This window comes from Rhinoderma darwinii, chromosome 3 (assembly GCF_050947455.1).
Source record: "Rhinoderma darwinii isolate aRhiDar2 chromosome 3, aRhiDar2.hap1, whole genome shotgun sequence".
Classification (NCBI taxonomy): Eukaryota; Metazoa; Chordata; class Amphibia; order Anura; family Rhinodermatidae; genus Rhinoderma; species Rhinoderma darwinii.
The window spans coordinates 413,725,721-413,739,673 of NC_134689.1; the positions used below are offsets into that span (position 1 = coordinate 413,725,721).

General features: G+C 38.0%; 13 non-coding genes across 13 annotated transcripts; 5 read left to right on the plus strand and 8 right to left on the minus strand.

The window, feature by feature from the left end:
- Positions 1-852: 852 nt before the first annotated feature.
- On the minus strand, positions 853-926 carry TRNAT-AGU (transfer RNA threonine (anticodon AGU)). The gene has a single exon. It is a non-coding gene; the product is annotated as a tRNA-Thr (tRNA).
- A 123-nt stretch (positions 927-1,049) lies between these two features.
- Positions 1,050-1,131, plus strand: TRNAS-UGA (transfer RNA serine (anticodon UGA)). The gene has a single exon. It is a non-coding gene; the product is annotated as a tRNA-Ser (tRNA).
- A 1,281-nt stretch (positions 1,132-2,412) lies between these two features.
- Positions 2,413-2,486, minus strand: TRNAT-AGU (transfer RNA threonine (anticodon AGU)). The gene has a single exon. It is a non-coding gene; the product is annotated as a tRNA-Thr (tRNA).
- A 1,351-nt stretch (positions 2,487-3,837) lies between these two features.
- TRNAT-AGU (transfer RNA threonine (anticodon AGU)) lies at positions 3,838-3,911 on the minus strand. The gene has a single exon. It is a non-coding gene; the product is annotated as a tRNA-Thr (tRNA).
- Positions 3,912-4,034: 123 nt separating this feature from the next.
- On the plus strand, positions 4,035-4,116 carry TRNAS-UGA (transfer RNA serine (anticodon UGA)). Its single transcript has one exon. It is a non-coding gene; the product is annotated as a tRNA-Ser (tRNA).
- Positions 4,117-5,397: 1,281 nt separating this feature from the next.
- TRNAT-AGU (transfer RNA threonine (anticodon AGU)) lies at positions 5,398-5,471 on the minus strand. Its single transcript has one exon. It is a non-coding gene; the product is annotated as a tRNA-Thr (tRNA).
- A 123-nt stretch (positions 5,472-5,594) lies between these two features.
- TRNAS-UGA (transfer RNA serine (anticodon UGA)) lies at positions 5,595-5,676 on the plus strand. Its single transcript has one exon. It is a non-coding gene; the product is annotated as a tRNA-Ser (tRNA).
- A 2,293-nt stretch (positions 5,677-7,969) lies between these two features.
- On the minus strand, positions 7,970-8,043 carry TRNAT-AGU (transfer RNA threonine (anticodon AGU)). Its single transcript has one exon. It is a non-coding gene; the product is annotated as a tRNA-Thr (tRNA).
- A 1,351-nt stretch (positions 8,044-9,394) lies between these two features.
- Positions 9,395-9,468, minus strand: TRNAT-AGU (transfer RNA threonine (anticodon AGU)). Its single transcript has one exon. It is a non-coding gene; the product is annotated as a tRNA-Thr (tRNA).
- Positions 9,469-9,591: 123 nt separating this feature from the next.
- On the plus strand, positions 9,592-9,673 carry TRNAS-UGA (transfer RNA serine (anticodon UGA)). Its single transcript has one exon. It is a non-coding gene; the product is annotated as a tRNA-Ser (tRNA).
- A 1,281-nt stretch (positions 9,674-10,954) lies between these two features.
- TRNAT-AGU (transfer RNA threonine (anticodon AGU)) lies at positions 10,955-11,028 on the minus strand. The gene has a single exon. It is a non-coding gene; the product is annotated as a tRNA-Thr (tRNA).
- A 123-nt stretch (positions 11,029-11,151) lies between these two features.
- On the plus strand, positions 11,152-11,233 carry TRNAS-UGA (transfer RNA serine (anticodon UGA)). Its single transcript has one exon. It is a non-coding gene; the product is annotated as a tRNA-Ser (tRNA).
- Positions 11,234-12,514: 1,281 nt separating this feature from the next.
- On the minus strand, positions 12,515-12,588 carry TRNAT-AGU (transfer RNA threonine (anticodon AGU)). Its single transcript has one exon. It is a non-coding gene; the product is annotated as a tRNA-Thr (tRNA).
- Between the last annotated feature and the right edge of the window lie 1,365 nt (positions 12,589-13,953).

Below are 13,953 nucleotides of genomic sequence, written 5' to 3' on the forward strand. Positions count from 1 at the left end.
GTTTATTTGCAAAGTTATGAGCATTTATTTATATATACTAATGTAGCTCTAATAGCCAAATAGGAGATGACTCCTTTTTACTCTGGGCAGCTAATGTTTTCTGTATGACGCTGTCCAATCAGCATACAACTTCTCCCCCTTCCCTGTCCAGCAACACAGTGTGATCATATAGTACACTGCGTCCATTCCCGACTGTGTTTTCAACAGGTGATATCTTCGGTTCTGTCACAGCTAGAACTGTGACTTTGGTGTCATATGAAAGAGTAGAATCCAGTCTTTCAAATGCCACCAAATCTGTTTTTTTAGGTGGCCCACAGCCCGAGATATGGCTGTTTGAATTGATCCTCCTTCCCTGTAGCTTGAGTTTCACAATGTGTGTGAAGCAACTTCATGCTGATAGGACAGCATCAGATGCTGAGAGTCAGCTCCACCTCAGGAGAATTGCTGCTGTTACCTCCCAGATGTCTAATAAAGGCTAAATTACATATTTAGAAAATGCTCATAATTTTGCAAATAATAAACATTTTTTTTACTACAAATCACCCTGTAGTTATCAGCAGCAAAGCACCAATTAGACTAGTTAGGAGTTAGGGACCTGATAAACTGGTAACAGAGTCCCTTTAAGAGCTCTTCAAAAGTTTTTCCCACAATGGATGTTAAGCTTACTGGTCTATAATTACTTTGTATTGAACTTACTACTTATAGAAAACTCAATGACATTCATGGGGTCTCTGTCACCAATGAAAAACCCGATAGATTTTTAATTGCCTATAAAGAATTTGATTCATCATAAACTTTAGTTATGTAAACTTAAATAATAAACAAGTGAATAAACTAAAGCAACAAATAGCAAGGCACTGCTGAGATTTGAACTCAGGATCTCCTGTTTACTAGACAGGCGCTTTAACCAACTAAGCCACAGCACCAAAGCACTTTTCTTCTCACGGTGTCCTACCACACAGCTCAGTTCAGAGCAAAAGACTGATCTCATATTTTAGGCTAGCCCCTTAGGTGTAGTTGCCAGAAGTCTTAACAATCAGGGTACATAAGTTGTGATGGCCGAGTGGTTAAGGCGTTGGATTTGAAATCCAATGGGGTCTCCCTGCACAGGTTCAAGTCCTGTTCACAACGTTCTATTTTAAGAAGAGAACTTCCAGAAACATATTAAAGTTTGTCACCTATAGAAAGAGTTATTTTAATTCCATCCTCTTTATCACTGATTAATTACATTAATAATAGTGGTTCCAGCTGTGCCCCTGGCTTACAACTCTGAAAAGCGAGCAATATTTAGAGTATAAATCACTATAACTACAGCATCCCATTTGTCCAGACTTTTATTTTCCTCTTGATAAAAACAAATCAGGTTGGTTGGACAACTTCTGTCCTTAGTAAATCTCTGCTTGCTGTCAATTATAATACTATTTTCTGTCACATACTCCTGTATATAGTCCCTTAAATGGACTCTGTCACCAGTTTATCAATTCCCAATTTCCTAACTAGCCTAATAGGCGCTATGATGCTGATAACTACAGTGTGATTTGTTGTTTTTTTTAAAAAAACGTTTATTTGCAAAGTTATGAGCATTTATTTATATATACTAATGTAGCTCTAATAGCCAAATAGGAGATGACTCCTTTTTACTCTGGGCAGCTAATGTTTTCTGTATGACGCTGTCCAATCAGCATACAACTTCTCCCCCTTCCCTGTCCAGCAACACAGTGTGATCATATAGTACACTGCGTCCATTCCCGACTGTGTTTTCAACAGGTGATATCTTCGGTTCTGTCACAGCTAGAACTGTGATTTTGGTGTCATATGAAAGAGTAGAATCCAGTCTTTCAAATGCCACCAAATCTGCTTTTTTAGGTGGCCCACAGCCCGAGATATGGCTGTTTGAATTGATCCTCCTTCCCTGTAGCTTGAGTTTCACAATGTGTGTGAAGCAACTTCATGCTGATAGGACAGCATCAGATGCTGAGAGTCAGCTCCACCTCAGGAGAATTGCTGCTGTTACCTCCCAGATGTCTAATAAAGGCTAAATTACATATTTAGAAAATGCTCATAATTTTGCAAATAATAAACATTTTTTTTACTACAAATCACCCTGTAGTTATCAGCAGCAAAGCACCAATTAGACTAGTTAGGAGTTAGGGACCTGATAAACTGGTAACAGAGTCCCTTTAAGAGCTCTTCAAAAGTTTTTCCCACAATGGATGTTAAGCTTACTGGTCTATAATTACTTTGTATTGAACTTACTACTTATAGAAAACTCAATGACATTCATGGGGTCTCTGTCACCAATGAAAAACCCGATAGATTTTTAATTGCCTATAAAGAATTTGATTCATCATAAACTTTAGTTATGTAAACTTAAATAATAAACAAGTGAATAAACTAAAGCAACAAATAGCAAGGCACTGCTGAGATTTGAACTCAGGATCTCCTGTTTACTAGACAGGCGCTTTAACCAACTAAGCCACAGCACCAAAGCACTTTTCTTCTCACGGTGTCCTACCACACAGCTCAGTTCAGAGCAAAAGACTGATCTCATATTTTAGGCTAGCCCCTTAGGTGTAGTTGCCAGAAGTCTTAACAATCAGGGTACATAACTTGTGATGGCCGAGTGGTTAAGGCGTTGGATTTGAAATCCAATGGGGTCTCCCTGCACAGGTTCAAGTCCTGTTCACAACGTTCTATTTTAAGAAGAGAACTTCCAGAAACATATTAAAGTTTGTCACCTATAGAAAGAGTTATTTTAATTATTTTCCTCTTGATAAAAACAAATCAGGTTGGTTGGACAACTTCTGTCCTTAGTAAATCTCTGCTTGCTGTCAATTATAATACTATTTTCTGTCACATACTCCTGTATATAGTCCCTTAAATGGACTCTGTCACCAGTTTATCAATTCCCAATTTCCTAACTAGCCTAATAGGCGCTATGATGCTGATAACTACAGTGTGATTTGTTGTTTTTTTTTAAAAAACGTTTATTTGCAAAGTTATGAGCATTTATTTATATATACTAATGTAGCTCTAATAGCCAAATAGGAGATGACTCCTTTTTACTCTGGGCAGCTAATGTTTTCTGTATGACGCTGTCCAATCAGCATACAACTTCTCCCCCTTCCCTGTCCAGCAACACAGTGTGATCATATAGTACACTGCGTCCATTCCCGACTGTGTTTTCAACAGGTGATATCTTCGGTTCTGTCACAGCTAGAACTGTGATTTTGGTGTCATATGAAAGAGTAGAATCCAGTCTTTCAAATGCCACCAAATCTGCTTTTTTAGGTGGCCCACAGCCCGAGATATGGCTGTTTGAATTGATCCTCCTTCCCTGTAGCTTGAGTTTCACAATGTGTGTGAAGCAACTTCATGCTGATAGGACAGCATCAGATGCTGAGAGTCAGCTCCACCTCAGGAGAATTGCTGCTGTTACCTCCCAGATGTCTAATAAAGGCTAAATTACATATTTAGAAAATGCTCATAATTTTGCAAATAATAAACATTTTTTTTACTACAAATCACCCTGTAGTTATCAGCAGCAAAGCACCAATTAGACTAGTTAGGAGTTAGGGACCTGATAAACTGGTAACAGAGTCCCTTTAAGAGCTCTTCAAAAGTTTTTCCCACAATGGATGTTAAGCTTACTGGTCTATAATTACTTTGTATTGAACTTACTACTTATAGAAAACTCAATGACATTCATGGGGTCTCTGTCACCAATGAAAAACCCGATAGATTTTTAATTGCCTATAAAGAATTTGATTCATCATAAACTTTAGTTATGTAAACTTAAATAATAAACAAGTGAATAAACTAAAGCAACAAATAGCAAGGCACTGCTGAGATTTGAACTCAGGATCTCCTGTTTACTAGACAGGCGCTTTAACCAACTAAGCCACAGCACCAAAGCACTTTTCTTCTCACGGTGTCCTACCACTCAGCTCAGTTCAGAGCAAAAGACTGATTTCATATTTTAGGCTAGCCCCTTAGGTGTAGTTGCCAGAAGTCTTAACAGTCAGGGTACATAAGTTGTGATGGCCGAGTGGTTAAGGCGTTGGATTTGAAATCCAATGGGGTCTCCCTGCACAGGTTCAAGTCCTGTTCACAACGTTCTATTTTAAGAAGAGAACTTCCAGAAACATATTAAAGTTTGTCACCTATAGAAAGAGTTATTTTAATTCCATCCTCTTTATCACTGATTAATTACATTAATAATAGTGGTTCCAGCTGTGCCCCTGGCTTACAACTCTGAAAAGCGAGCAATATTTAGAGTATAAATCACTATAACTACAGCATCCCATTTGTCCAGACTTTTATTTTCCTCTTGATAAAAACAAATCAGGTTGGTTGGACAACTTCTGTCCTTAGTAAATCTCTGCTTGCTGTCAATTATAATACTATTTTCTGTCACATACTCCTGTATATAGTCCCTTAAATGGACTCTGTCACCAGTTTATCAATTCCCAATTTCCTAACTAGCCTAATAGGCGCTATGATGCTGATAACTACAGTGTGATTTTTTTTTTTTTTTTAAAAAACGTTTATTTGCAAAGTTATGAGCATTTATTTATATATACTAATGTAGCTCTAATAGCCAAATAGGAGATGACTCCTTTTTACTCTGGGCAGCTAATGTTTTCTGTATGACGCTGTCCAATCAGCATACAACTTCTCCCCCTTCCCTGTCCAGCAACACAGTGTGATCATATAGTACACTGCGTCCATTCCCGACTGTGTTTTCAACAGGTGATATCTTCGGTTCTGTCACAGCTAGAACTGTGATTTTGGTGTCATATGAAAGAGTTCAATCCAGTCTTTCAAATGCCACCAAATCTGCTTTTTTAGGTGGCCCACAGCCCGAGATATGGCTGTTTGAATTGATCCTCCTTCCCTGTAGCTTGAGTTTCACAATGTGTGTGAAGCAACTTCATGCTGATAGGACAGCATCAGATGCTGAGAGTCAGCTCCACCTCAGAAGAATTGCTGCTGTTACCTCCCAGATGTCTAATAAAGGCTAAATTACATATTTAGAAAATGCTCATAATTTTGCAAATAATAAACATTTTTTTTACTACAAATCACCCTGTAGTTATCAGCAGCAAAGCACCAATTAGACTAGTTAGGAGTTAGGGACCTGATAAACTGGTAACAGAGTCCCTTTAAGAGCTCTTCAAAAGTTTTTCCCACAATGGATGTTAAACTTACTGGTCTATAATTACTTTGTATTGAACTTACTACTTATAGAAAACTCAATGACATTCATGGGGTCTCTGTCACCAATGAAAAACCCGATAGATTTTTAATTGCCTATAAAGAATTTGATTCATCATATACTTTAGTTATGTAAACTTAAATAATAAACAAGTGAATAAACTAAAGCAACAAATAGCAAGGCACTGCTGAGATTTGAACTCAGGATCTCCTGTTTACTAGACAGGCGCTTTAACCAACTAAGCCACAGCACCAAAGCACTTTTCTTCTCACGGTGTCCTACCACACAGCTCAGTTCAGAGCAAAAGACTGATCTCATATTTTAGGCTAGCCCCTTAGGTGTAGTTGCCAGAAGTCTTAACAGTCAGGGTACATAAGTTGTGATGGCCGAGTGGTTAAGGCGTTGGATTTGAAATCCAATGGGGTCTCCCTGCACAGGTTCAAGTCCTGTTCACAACGTTCTATTTTAAGAAGAGAACTTCCAGAAACAAATTAAAGTTTGTCACCTATAGAAAGAGTTATTTTAATTCCATCCTCTTTATCACTGATTAATTACATTAATAATAGTGGTTCCAGCTGTGCCCCTGGCTTACAACTCTGAAAAGCGAGCAATATTTAGAGTATAAATCACTATAACTACAGCATCCCATTTGTCCAGACTTTTATTTTCCTCTTGATAAAAACAAATCAGGTTGGTTGGACAACTTCTGTCCTTAGTAAATCTCTGCTTGCTGTCAATTATAATACTATTTTCTGTCACATACTCCTGTATATAGTCCCTTAAATGGACTCTGTCACCAGTTTATCAATTCCCAATTTCCTAACTAGCCTAATAGGCGCTATGATGCTGATAACTACAGTGTGATTTGTTGTTTTCTTTTTAAAAACGTTTATTTGCAAAGTTATGAGCATTTATTTATATATACTAATGTAGCTCTAATAGCCAAATAGGAGATGACTCCTTTTTACTCTGGGCAGCTAATGTTTTCTGTATGACGCTGTCCAATCAGCATACAACTTCTCCCCCTTCCCTGTCCAGCAACACAGTGTGATCATATAGTACACTGCGTCCATTCCCGACTGTGTTTTCAACAGGTGATATCTTCGGTTCTGTCACAGCTAGAACTGTGATTTTGGTGTCATATGAAAGAGTAGAATCCAGTCTTTCAAATGCCACCAAATCTGCTTTTTTAGGTGGCCCACAGCCCGAGATATGGCTGTTTGAATTGATCCTCCTTCCCTGTAGCTTGAGTTTCACAATGTGTGTGAAGCAACTTCATGCTGATAGGACAGCATCAGATGCTGAGTTCAGAGCAAAAGACTGATCTCATATTTTAGGCTAGCCCCTTAGGTGTAGTTGCCAGAAGTCTTAACAGTCAGGGTACATAAGTTGTGATGGCCGAGTGGTTAAGGCGTTGGATTTGAAGTCCAATGGGGTCTCCCTGCACAGGTTCAAGTCCTGTTCACAACGTTCTATTTTAAGAAGAGAACTTGCAGAAACATATTAAAGTTTGTCACCTATAGAAAGAGTTATTTTAATTCCATCCTCTTTATCACTGATTAATTACATTAATAATAGTGGTTCCAGCTGTGCCCCTGGCTTACAACTCTGAAAAGCGAGCAATATTTAGAGTATAAATCACTATAACTACAGCATCCCATTTGTCCAGACTTTTATTTTCCTCTTGATAAAAACAAATCAGGTTGGTTGGACAACTTCTGTCCTTAGTAAATCTCTGCTTGCTGTCAATTATAATACTATTTTCTGTCACATACTCCTGTATATAGTCCCTTAAATGGACTCTGTCACCAGTTTATCAATTCCCAATTTCCTAACTAGCCTAATAGGCGCTATGATGCTGATAACTACAGTGTGATTTGTTGTTTTTTTTTTAAAAACGTTTATTTGCAAAGTTATGAGCATTTATTTATATATACTAATGTAGCTCTAATAGCCAAATAGGAGATGACTCCTTTTTACTCTGGGCAGCTAATGTTTTCTGTATGACGCTGTCCAATCAGCATACAACTTCTCCCCCTTCCCTGTCCAGCAACACAGTGTGATCATATAGTACACTGCGTCCATTCCCGACTGTGTTTTCAACAGGTGATATCTTCGGTTCTGTCACAGCTAGAACTGTGATTTTGGTGTCATATGAAAGAGTAGAATCCAGTCTTTCAAATGCCACCAAATCTGCTTTTTTAGGTGGCCCACAGCCCGAGATATGGCTGTTTGAATTGATCCTCCTTCCCTGTAGCTTGAGTTTCACAATGTGTGTGAAGCAACTTCATGCTGATAGGACAGCATCAGATGCTGAGAGTCAGCTCCACCTCAGGAGAATTGCTGCTGTTACCTCCCAGATGTCTAATAAAGGCTAAATTACATATTTAGAAAATGCTCATAATTTTGCAAATAATAAACATTTTTTTTACTACAAATCACCCTGTAGTTATCAGCAGCAAAGCACCAATTAGACTAGTTAGGAGTTAGGGACCTGATAAACTGGTAACAGAGTCCCTTTAAGAGCTCTTCAAAAGTTTTTCCCACAATGGATGTTAAGCTTACTGGTCTATAATTACTTTGTATTGAACTTACTACTTATAGAAAACTCAATGACATTCATGGGGTCTCTGTCACCAATGAAAAACCCGATAGATTTTTAATTGCCTATAAAGAATTTGATTCATCATAAACTTTAGTTATGTAAACTTAAATAATAAACAAGTGAATAAACTAAAGCAACAAATAGCAAGGCACTGCTGAGATTTGAACTCAGGATCTCCTGTTTACTAGACAGGCGCTTTAACCAACTAAGCCACAGCACCAAAGCACTTTTCTTCTCACGGTGTCCTACCACACAGCTCAGTTCAGAGCAAAAGACTGATCTCATATTTTAGGCTAGCCCCTTAGGTGTAGTTGCCAGAAGTCTTAACAATCAGGGTACATAACTTGTGATGGCCGAGTGGTTAAGGCGTTGGATTTGAAATCCAATGGGGTCTCCCTGCACAGGTTCAAGTCCTGTTCACAACGTTCTATTTTAAGAAGAGAACTTCCAGAAACATATTAAAGTTTGTCACCTATAGAAAGAGTTATTTTAATTATTTTCCTCTTGATAAAAACAAATCAGGTTGGTTGGACAACTTCTGTCCTTAGTAAATCTCTGCTTGCTGTCAATTATAATACTATTTTCTGTCACATACTCCTGTATATAGTCCCTTAAATGGACTCTGTCACCAGTTTATCAATTCCCAATTTCCTAACTAGCCTAATAGGCGCTATGATGCTGATAACTACAGTGTGATTTGTTGTTTTTTTTTAAAAAACGTTTATTTGCAAAGTTATGAGCATTTATTTATATATACTAATGTAGCTCTAATAGCCAAATAGGAGATGACTCCTTTTTACTCTGGGCAGCTAATGTTTTCTGTATGACGCTGTCCAATCAGCATACAACTTCTCCCCCTTCCCTGTCCAGCAACACAGTGTGATCATATAGTACACTGCGTCCATTCCCGACTGTGTTTTCAACAGGTGATATCTTCGGTTCTGTCACAGCTAGAACTGTGATTTTGGTGTCATATGAAAGAGTAGAATCCAGTCTTTCAAATGCCACCAAATCTGCTTTTTTAGGTGGCCCACAGCCCGAGATATGGCTGTTTGAATTGATCCTCCTTCCCTGTAGCTTGAGTTTCACAATGTGTGTGAAGCAACTTCATGCTGATAGGACAGCATCAGATGCTGAGAGTCAGCTCCACCTCAGGAGAATTGCTGCTGTTACCTCCCAGATGTCTAATAAAGGCTAAATTACATATTTAGAAAATGCTCATAATTTTGCAAATAATAAACATTTTTTTTACTACAAATCACCCTGTAGTTATCAGCAGCAAAGCACCAATTAGACTAGTTAGGAGTTAGGGACCTGATAAACTGGTAACAGAGTCCCTTTAAGAGCTCTTCAAAAGTTTTTCCCACAATGGATGTTAAGCTTACTGGTCTATAATTACTTTGTATTGAACTTACTACTTATAGAAAACTCAATGACATTCATGGGGTCTCTGTCACCAATGAAAAACCCGATAGATTTTTAATTGCCTATAAAGAATTTGATTCATCATAAACTTTAGTTATGTAAACTTAAATAATAAACAAGTGAATAAACTAAAGCAACAAATAGCAAGGCACTGCTGAGATTTGAACTCAGGATCTCCTGTTTACTAGACAGGCGCTTTAACCAACTAAGCCACAGCACCAAAGCACTTTTCTTCTCACGGTGTCCTACCACTCAGCTCAGTTCAGAGCAAAAGACTGATTTCATATTTTAGGCTAGCCCCTTAGGTGTAGTTGCCAGAAGTCTTAACAGTCAGGGTACATAAGTTGTGATGGCCGAGTGGTTAAGGCGTTGGATTTGAAATCCAATGGGGTCTCCCTGCACAGGTTCAAGTCCTGTTCACAACGTTCTATTTTAAGAAGAGAACTTCCAGAAACATATTAAAGTTTGTCACCTATAGAAAGAGTTATTTTAATTCCATCCTCTTTATCACTGATTAATTACATTAATAATAGTGGTTCCAGCTGTGCCCCTGGCTTACAACTCTGAAAAGCGAGCAATATTTAGAGTATAAATCACTATAACTACAGCATCCCATTTGTCCAGACTTTTATTTTCCTCTTGATAAAAACAAATCAGGTTGGTTGGACAACTTCTGTCCTTAGTAAATCTCTGCTTGCTGTCAATTATAATACTATTTTCTGTCACATACTCCTGTATATAGTCCCTTAAATGGACTCTGTCACCAGTTTATCAATTCCCAATTTCCTAACTAGCCTAATAGGCGCTATGATGCTGATAACTACAGTGTGATTTTTTTTTTTTTTTTAAAAAACGTTTATTTGCAAAGTTATGAGCATTTATTTATATATACTAATGTAGCTCTAATAGCCAAATAGGAGATGACTCCTTTTTACTCTGGGCAGCTAATGTTTTCTGTATGACGCTGTCCAATCAGCATACAACTTCTCCCCCTTCCCTGTCCAGCAACACAGTGTGATCATATAGTACACTGCGTCCATTCCCGACTGTGTTTTCAACAGGTGATATCTTCGGTTCTGTCACAGCTAGAACTGTGATTTTGGTGTCATATGAAAGAGTTCAATCCAGTCTTTCAAATGCCACCAAATCTGCTTTTTTAGGTGGCCCACAGCCCGAGATATGGCTGTTTGAATTGATCCTCCTTCCCTGTAGCTTGAGTTTCACAATGTGTGTGAAGCAACTTCATGCTGATAGGACAGCATCAGATGCTGAGAGTCAGCTCCACCTCAGGAGAATTGCTGCTGTTACCTCCCAGATGTCTAATAAAGGCTAAATTACATATTTAGAAAATGCTCATAATTTTGCAAATAATAAACATTTTTTTTACTACAAATCACCCTGTAGTTATCAGCAGCAAAGCACCAATTAGACTAGTTAGGAGTTAGGGACCTGATAGACTGGTAACAGAGTCCCTTTAAGAGCTCTTCAAAAGTTTTTCCCACAATGGATGTTAAGCTTACTGGTCTATAATTACTTTGTATTGAACTTACTACTTATAGAAAACTCAATGACATTCATGGGGTCTCTGTCACCAATGAAAAACCCGATAGATTTTTAATTGCCTATAAAGAATTTGATTCATCATAAACTTTAGTTATGTAAACTTAAATAATAAACAAGTGAATTAACTAAAGCAACAAATAGCAAGGCACTGCTGAGATTTGAACTCAGGATCTCCTGTTTACTAGACAGGTGCTTTAACCAACTAAGCCACAGCACCAAAGCACTTTTCTTCTCACGGTGTCCTACCACTCAGCTCAGTTCAGAGCAAAAGACTGATTTCATATTTTAGGCTAGCCCCTTAGGTGTAGTTGCCAGAAGTCTTAACAGTCAGGGTACATAAGTTGTGATGGCCGAGTGGTTAAGGCGTTGGATTTGAAATCCAATGGGGTCTCCCTGCACAGGTTCAAGTCCTGTTCACAACGTTCTATTTTAAGAAGAGAACTTCCAGAAACATATTAAAGTTTGTCACCTATAGAAAGAGTTATTTTAATTCCATCCTCTTTATCACTGATTAATTACATTAATAATAGTGGTTCCAGCTGTGCCCCTGGCTTACAACTCTGAAAAGCGAGCAATATTTAGAGTATAAATCACTATAACTACAGCATCCCATTTGTCCAGACTTTTATTTTCCTCTTGATAAAAACAAATCAGGTTGGTTGGACAACTTCTGTCCTTAGTAAATCTCTGCTTGCTGTCAATTATAATACTATTTTCTGTCACATACTCCTGTATATAGTCCCTTAAATGGACTCTGTCACCAGTTTATCAATTCCCAATTTCCTAACTAGCCTAATAGGCGCTATGATGCTGATAACTACAGTGTGATTTGTTGTTTTTTTTTAAAAAACGTTTATTTGCAAAGTTATGAGCATTTATTTATATATACTAATGTAGCTCTAATAGCCAAATAGGAGATGACTCCTTTTTACTCTGGGCAGCTAATGTTTTCTGTATGACGCTGTCCAATCAGCATACAACTTCTCCCCCTTCCCTGTCCAGCAACACAGTGTGATCATATAGTACACTGCGTCCATTCCCGACTGTGTTTTCAACAGGTGATATCTTCGGTTCTGTCACAGCTAGAACTGTGATTTTGGTGTCATATGAAAGAGTAGAATCCAGTCTTTCAAATGCCACCAAATCTGCTTTTTTAGGTGGCCCACAGCCCGAGATATGGCTGTTTGAATTGATCCTCCTTCCCTGTAGCTTGAGTTTCACAATGTGTGTGAAGCAACTTCATGCTGATAGGACAGCATCAGATGCTGAGAGTCAGCTCCACCTCAGGAGAATTGCTGCTGTTACCTCCCAGATGTCTAATAAAGGCTAAATTACATATTTAGAAAATGCTCATAATTTTGCAAATAATAAACATTTTTTTTACTACAAATCACCCTGTAGTTATCAGCAGCAAAGCACCAATTAGACTAGTTAGGAGTTAGGGACCTGATAAACTGGTAACAGAGTCCCTTTAAGAGCTCTTCAAAAGTTTTTCCCACAATGGATGTTAAGCTTACTGGTCTATAATTACTTTGTATTGAACTTACTACTTATAGAAAACTCAATGACATTCATGGGGTCTCTGTCACCAATGAAAAACCCGATAGATTTTTAATTGCCTATAAAGAATTTGATTCATCATAAACTTTAGTTATGTAAACTTAAATAATAAACAAGTGAATAATCTAAAGCAACAAATAGCAAGGCACTGCTGAGATTTGAACTCAGGATCTCCTGTTTACTAGACAGGCGCTTTAACCAACTAAGCCACAGCACCAAAGCACTTTTCTTCTCACGGTGTCCTACCACACAGCTCAGTTCAGAGCAAAAGACTGATCTCATATTTTTGTCTAGCCCCTTAGGTGTAGTTGCCAGAAGTCTTAACAGTCAGGGTACATAAGTTGTGATGGCCGAGTGGTTAAGGCGTTGGATTTGAAATCCAATGAGGTCCCCCTGCACAGATTCAAGTCCTGTTCACAACGTTCTATTTTAAGAAGAGAACTTCCAGAAACATATTAAAGTTTGTCACCTATAGAAAGAGTTATTTTAATTCCATCCTCTTTATCACTGATTAATTACATTAATAATAGTGGTTCCAGCTGTGCCCCTGGCTTACAACTCTGAAAAGCGAGCAATATTTGGAGTATAAATCACTATAACTACAGCATCCCATTTGTCCAGACTTTTATTTTCCTCTTGATAAAAACAAATCAGGTTGGTTGGACAACTTCTGTCCTTAGTAAATCTCTGCTTGCTGTCAATTATAATACTATTTTCTGTCACATACTCCTGTATATAGTCCCTTAAATGGACTCTGTCACCAGTTTATCAATTCCCAATTTCCTAACTAGCCTAATAGGCGCTATGATGCTGATAACTACAGTGTGATTTGTTGTTTTTTTTAAAAAAACGTTTATTTGCAAAGTTATGAGCATTTATTTATATATACTAATGTAGCTCTAATAGCCAAATAGGAGATGACTCCTTTTTACTCTGGGCAGCTAATGTTTTCTGTATGACGCTGTCCAATCAGCATACAACTTCTCCCCCTTCCCTGTCCAGCAACACAGTGTGATCATATAGTACACTGCGTCCATTCCCGACTGTGTTTTCAACAGGTGATATCTTCGGTTCTGTCACAGCTAGAACTGTGATTTTGGTGTCATATGAAAGAGTAGAATCCAGTCTTTCAAATGCCACCAAATCTGCTTTTTTAGGTGGCCCACAGCCCGAGATATGGCTGTTTGAATTGATCCTCCTTCCCTGTAGCTTGAGTTTCACAATGTGTGTGAAGCAACTTCATGCTGATAGGACAGCATCAGATGCTGAGAGTCAGCTCCACCTCAGGAGAATTGCTGCTGTTACCTCCCAGATGTCTAATAAAGGCTAAATTACATATTTAGAAAATGCTCATAATTTTGCAAATAATAAACATTTTTTTTACTACAAATCACCCTGTAGTTATCAGCAGCAAAGCACCAATTAGACTAGTTAGGAGTTAGGGACCTGATAAACTGGTAACAGAGTCCCTTTAAGAGCTCTTCAAAAGTTTTTCCCACAATGGATGTTAAGCTTACTGGTCTATAATTACTTTGTATTGAACTTACTACTTATAGAAAACTCAATGACATTCATGGGGTCT